This window comes from Gavialis gangeticus, unplaced genomic scaffold (assembly GCF_001723915.1).
Source record: "Gavialis gangeticus isolate Ggan-Ray unplaced genomic scaffold, GavGan_comp1, whole genome shotgun sequence".
Lineage (NCBI taxonomy): Eukaryota > Metazoa > Chordata > Crocodylia > Gavialidae > Gavialis > Gavialis gangeticus.
This window is the reverse complement of record NW_017728992.1, coordinates 12,124,141-12,129,902: the sequence shown is the minus strand read 5'-3', so window position 1 is coordinate 12,129,902 and position 5,762 is coordinate 12,124,141. Positions and strand designations below refer to the sequence as shown.

At 43.7% G+C, this 5,762-nt stretch overlaps 1 long non-coding RNA gene across 3 annotated transcripts; it reads left to right on the top strand.

The window, feature by feature from the left end:
• Nucleotides 1–462: 462 nt before the first annotated feature.
• LOC109300264 lies at nucleotides 463–4,914 on the top strand. 3 transcript variants are annotated; one of them, XR_002098176.1, is made up of 4 exons: nucleotides 463–625; nucleotides 2,025–2,077; nucleotides 3,025–3,140; nucleotides 3,828–4,914. It is a non-coding gene; the product is annotated as an uncharacterized LOC109300264 (long non-coding RNA). The 3 variants fall into 3 exon arrangements; XR_002098173.1 differs by lacking the exon at nucleotides 3,828–4,914 and having other exon boundaries at nucleotides 3,025–3,603; XR_002098174.1 differs by lacking the exon at nucleotides 3,828–4,914 and having other exon boundaries at nucleotides 1,997–2,077; nucleotides 3,025–3,603.
• The last annotated feature ends 848 nt before the right edge of the window (nucleotides 4,915–5,762 follow it).

Sequence of the window (5,762 nt, the reverse complement as noted above, 5' to 3'; positions counted from 1 at the left end):
ATTTTTTTTTAATTAACCTGTTTTGATTTTTTTCCATTTGGTCAGTTTTAGCTATTTAGCCTTATTTATTTGGGTTGGATTACTACTGTTTGGGAACCATCAACACTGTATTTGTGTTGTTCATTCAGTTAAGTTCTCTACCCAAATAAATAAGGCTAAATAGCTAAAACTGACCAAATGGAAAAAAATCAAAACAGGTTAATTAAAAAAAAATTAACCCAACAAACAAAATGTTACTATGTACAAAGTCCCAGAAAACAGTAAATTAACTATGTTCAATGTGTAACCAGAAAAATAAAAAGTTAACTGTGTGCTAAGTGCAACCATAAAACAAGGACCTGCAAAGAACAGCTGTTGAACAAAAATTAACTTTAAGCAACTAGCCACAAAACAATAAATAACTAAACTAAATTGCAACCAAAAAGGGGGAGAGGGAGGAGATGGGGTTGAACTTACAGAGCAGCCAGGAAAAGTACCGTAAGCTATAATTTAAGGCTGCATCCTGAGGTGCAAGAGCATAACTTGAGCACTAGTGGTTGTGATGCTTGCTGCCTGCAGCCCCCTGCCCCCCTTGTATTCCCCCTCCCAGGCCTCTTCTGGCTCCTGTCATGCTGCTGGAGTGCAGGTGAACAGTAGGAGATTGACTATATCTAGGGGGAATCCAGGACGCTGTCCCTGTTATCAACTCAGTTCTCCCAGATCTCCTAGGTGGGACAGAGCAGATCAGGGCTGCAATCTCCTTGCCCCCAGCTCTGCCAGACCCCTCCGTGGAGGGAGCATCTGACCTAAGCTAGGCACTGCCGCATGCAGGTGAGACCCACGACCACCCCAGTGTCTCTGTCTTTCTGGCAAGTTATGCTGCCTTCCTATGTCTCTGCCCTCCTCCTTCCCTCTAGATCGGGGCAGGCAATTATTTTGGGCAGACGGCTGCTTACTGAGTTTTGGCAAGCCATTGAGGGAGGCATGACAGGCAGCCCAGGGCAGATTAATATTAATTTTCTAAAATTTTTAGGGGCCCCGTGGGCCAGATAGAATAGCTTGGTGGGCCATATTCAGCCCGTGGGCTGTATTTTGCCCACCCCTGCCCTAGCTCCTTCCTCCATCCTATTTCCCAGTCACTTGGAGCACAGCCCTCAAAGCCTGCGGGGGGAGTCAAACCTGTGGGAGCCAGCGCCACTGCCCTGCACCACCAGGAGTGCAGGGCTGGTGTCTGCCCGCCTGGGAAGAGCCTGAGTGAGCAGGCAGCAGCCAGTGCACCCCCCGCCCATCTGGCTGCAGATGGCTGGAGGATGCTGTTGGGGTCCACACTGCTGCCAGGGCTGGGTTGAGCATGCCGAACTCCCTAGGGCCTGCTGCAGCTTCCCCAAGGGTGCTGTCAGGCAGCACTCATTGTGCAGCCCGATCACATCCACGCATGGGGCTGGAGGCAGGGCAGGAAATCATCCTACTTGTTGAGTAGCCTGGTCCAACACAGTGGAGGACACATTTGGTGGGGGATGTACCTCTACAGGTCCCAGGATTGGAGTTTGGGCCTGAAAAAGGACCCGGGTCTATCCTTTGAATAGTACCAGCATTTGGGCCAAGGACCCTATGTGCTTTGGGGCCTGCGACTGATCAAACCAGGCCCCCAGCTACTGTAGGACTTCCTAGTCCTCTATCTGTCTGTGGCCTCCCTCCCCCAGAGGCATTCCCCTTCTCTGTCTTCCTGATCCTGCCTCTTGCACTCTTCCTGCTGCTCTGACAAGTCTCTGATTTGGAGGAATGGCTTACTCTAGTGCAGCAGTTCCATCAAAATGTTGTTGACAGCCTGTTTCCTTCTTGGCCCAAACTGCAGCCTCTTGCAATGAGGCTGAGGAGTGAAATCCTTGCAGACTGAGCTGTGTATGCCTTGGCAGGGCAGGGAAGGATGCCCCTCATGCCTGTTTTTGAAATGTTAGAGGTGGATTCCCACAGGACTGCTGCCACCCAATGTCCAGCTTTGTACCTTTTATTATAGCTGATCTGATGTCTCTGCTTATCTTGAGGTGGCTGGAGGAAGAAATCTCTCTAGGAAGCACCAGAACATGTACCAGTAATGGTGAATTAATTTTCTGTTGCTTCTGCATTAAGCATTACTTCTAGAAAAGGGATTGTGCTTTCTAGATGCAGCAGTTTGACTGTCAGTAGTGGAAGGGTAGAGAAGGACTGGGTTTTGAAAACCTGTCTGACCAACCAGGCATCCCTGCATCTCTGGTTTTTGGGGTGGAAAACTCACTGAGGTCCTGAAAGGGAAAAAAAGTTGCTAATCTTCCTGGGAAGAGGTAGGGTATCTTTAAAGCATGCATGGGACCTGTTCAGAAGCCTCATTGTTACACAGCACATATACAAGAGGACGTGTCTTTCTTTACTGAGATGGTTGAGTGTGGTTTGTCTTGCTCACTCATTTTACCAATTGGCTTATGTTCCTGCTGAATGAAAAATTGCCACCTGGAATGGGTTAGTATCAGAAATTCACTGATAAGTTGCTTAAGCCAGTGTTTCTCAACCAGTGGGATGGGATGTGAAGGTCGTCTAGGTGGGATGAAGAGAAGTGGCGGGCTTGCTGCTGGCTCTTTTGGGTTTGCTTGTTGACCAGCCGCCAGGGAGGGGGGGGGGGGGCTTTCCCCTGTTCATCATTTATCATGGTGGGACCAGGGTTTTTGGGACCAATGGTTGGTGGGACGTAAGGTCAGAAAGGTTGAGAATCTTGCTGGCTTAAGCAACTGGAGCATGGACTGAGCTTTCATTCCCTTGCCCTAGCAAAGCCACTGCTGTGGGGGAAAGGGGATTGCAGGAACTGTTTGGATTTATTTCCTATGGGAAGAACTGAATCCCCTCTAAAGCTGTATATGGATCCTCTGCTGCCAAAGATTGTTGACTTTCTTGCTTTTTGCAGTGGCCTCAGCTGACAAGGGCTCTCAGTTTTAGCTGGTTTTGAGCCAAATGCCTAACAGCCCAGTCACTGACATTATGCAGTTCAAACCATCTTTTAAATCTCCCTTACAGATGAGGCCATATGGATGAGCTTGTGACAGAGGCAGGAAGGGAGCACATGGCAGGGAGTGAGGTGTCCTGGCAGAACAATCATGCCACCCCCTTTGGCATGGCTTCCTACAGAGATGGTACTGTTTGGGTTGTTGTCTTTTTTTCATTCTTCCCTGCTTGTCAGGCATGGAGATGAGCATATGGTGAGGAATGGGGGAAGAGAAGGCAAAATCTTGATATCACTTCCACTCTGAACAAAAGCTAGGCATCCCCTACAGAAGCCAAAATCTATCCTGATAGAATTGCCCTGCAGAAACAGAGTTGTCTCCTTGTTCCCATAATAGAGGAACTTACATATCCAGAGGCGGTAATGGAATTGCTCCTATGCAATTGTTGGGCAACTCAGAGTTGATCACAGGCTGTACTTTGGCTGTCCAGTAGGTAAAATAAAATTCTGTTCAAAATGTACATGCATTGTAATGAGCCTCAGGCACTCCATCATTCCATCAAGAAAATCTTGTGGCTGAAAAAATTGTCTCCACCCAATTTAATATAAGTAGATATTTAGCATTTTGTAAGATTGTTTCATTGTTGGTTTTTTTAAAAAAACGTTATTGTGATACTGGATTATTTTCTTCCTGTGTAGGTTATTTCTCTTTATTTTTACAAGCACTTTAGCAAAACATTGTTGTTGTTTTTTTTACCAGCAGTAGATATGAGAGAGAGAGGTGGGGGAGGATTGCTTAGTGACTGACAACTTCAAAAGTCTGTATTGTGAATTAAATTACTTTTCATTTTAAAGCTCTTTGTTTTCCTAATTTCAGTTGACTGAGTCATCTTGAAAACTTTCTGACCTAAAATAAGAGAGAAAGCGTCTTGCCCACAGAATATATTTCCTTGTTTGTATCTAAACTTCATGAAATCTAGAAAATTATCAGGATCACAGAAGGTAATGAGATACGGGAATGATATAAAGAAGGAAATCAGAAAGGTCAGAAGCTCTCTTGGGACTGTGTTATTCTTATGAGCAACATCATATTTCTATTTTGTTCAACGTAATGTTCCATTGGGTTAAAATAAATGTTGCCTTCTATTTTCCACAAGCTACCTGACAAAATATTTGTTACCTGATGAAAATAATTCACTTATTAGGTAAAATGGATTCTTCATTAGTCAAAATTCTTCATTTGTCAGAATTGTTTATTCAGAACTATTAGTACGTTTTGTAATACTGAAAGAGTATATGTGGATTTTTAAAAAATGGTATTTTTCTGTCCAATAGCAGGTATGGATACATTGCAGATATGGTAGTACCACAGACCAATGCATGTATAATTGATAGGCTCTTTCCCAAATTCCTCTATTCCTTGCACTCACTACTCTGGCATTCTTTAAGCTCAATTTTCTATGGTCATAATGTCTGCCTATTATCTACTTGAGGAACCTGTGAGTAGTAAAATGGCTAATCAGACTGCTTTGTATGTTTTCAACCACAATCTTGAACACCTTCAGTATATTCTCTCGGCAATTTACTGTTTTTCAACGCAGTTTTGAGAAAAGGAGATAGTTAACATGATAATGACTATTGTAGATGGTGTGCCAGATCCCAATCTACTTTTGAATCCACCTAACTGGACTTGGGCACCTAAATGTGATCTGAATTCCTCCTGTTCAAGTCTTTAAAAAACATCCACACACCTACTTCTATCATGCATCCTCATCTTAGCTTCAAAACTAAATCAATCACAAGATGCCATAAGCACGAGAAGGACCAATTTTTATGTTAGCTTTTCTTCAGGGCTTGAACAGGATGGAATAGGATTGCATTTAGGCATATAAATGAACTAAATTGTTGTATAATTTGTGATTTTGCAGATTTTGCTGAAATCATGAAATTGGGCATTGTGGGTGGAAAAAAAAATTAGTAAAAATATAATGCTGGCTCCCCAGTGGCAGTGAGTATCTGCAGCCCATGGGGGAGCATGTAGGGGACCAGCCAAGATGGCACCCCCCTGCCCCTGATTGGCTGAGAGGATTGTTATGTGGCCCTGCCCCACCCTTCTCCACTATTAAGCAGCTACAGGCAGGGCCACACAACAGGCATCCCTCTGCCAATCAGTGGTGAGGTGCAGGCTTGCCGCAAAAAGGCTACAAAATCAGCTCCACACAATGCAAGCAGCCCATGAAAAGCCCTGTTGCTCTCCATGACTTAGGTAGATCTCAACTAAAGGGTGGAATAGGATCTGGCTCACTTTGTGGACCTTAACAGAGGCAAGCTGACATAATACTGAATATGATTCATCCTTATCTACACTGACCTATTGGTGCTGACTGTGATTTGAAATTGTAATAGCTGAATTGTAATTGCTGCCAAGATGCTAGTACAGAGTACAAAAGGGCTAAAGGAAAAGGGAATCAGATGCATTGGACACTATATGTCTATTACTCTTTTTAAAGAAATATCAAGTTTGCAGCTTTGGTGTGTGATTAAACTTCCACTGGTTTAATTTGAGGTCCTGCTGAGTCAGTGGATATTTTTACCTGAGGAAAAACTGCAGGGCTGGTCACTTTGAAGTATCTACAACAGTTTCAATAAATGCAAAATAATACAACAATAATAGAAATGAAACATCCATTTTATTCCTTCACACACATTAAAATACACTACAGTGCAAATAATTATTGAAAGAAATTATTTACAGCATACAGAAAAATTAAGCTTCTCTCCAGAAGAAAAGTACCTAACAAAATATAGCCAT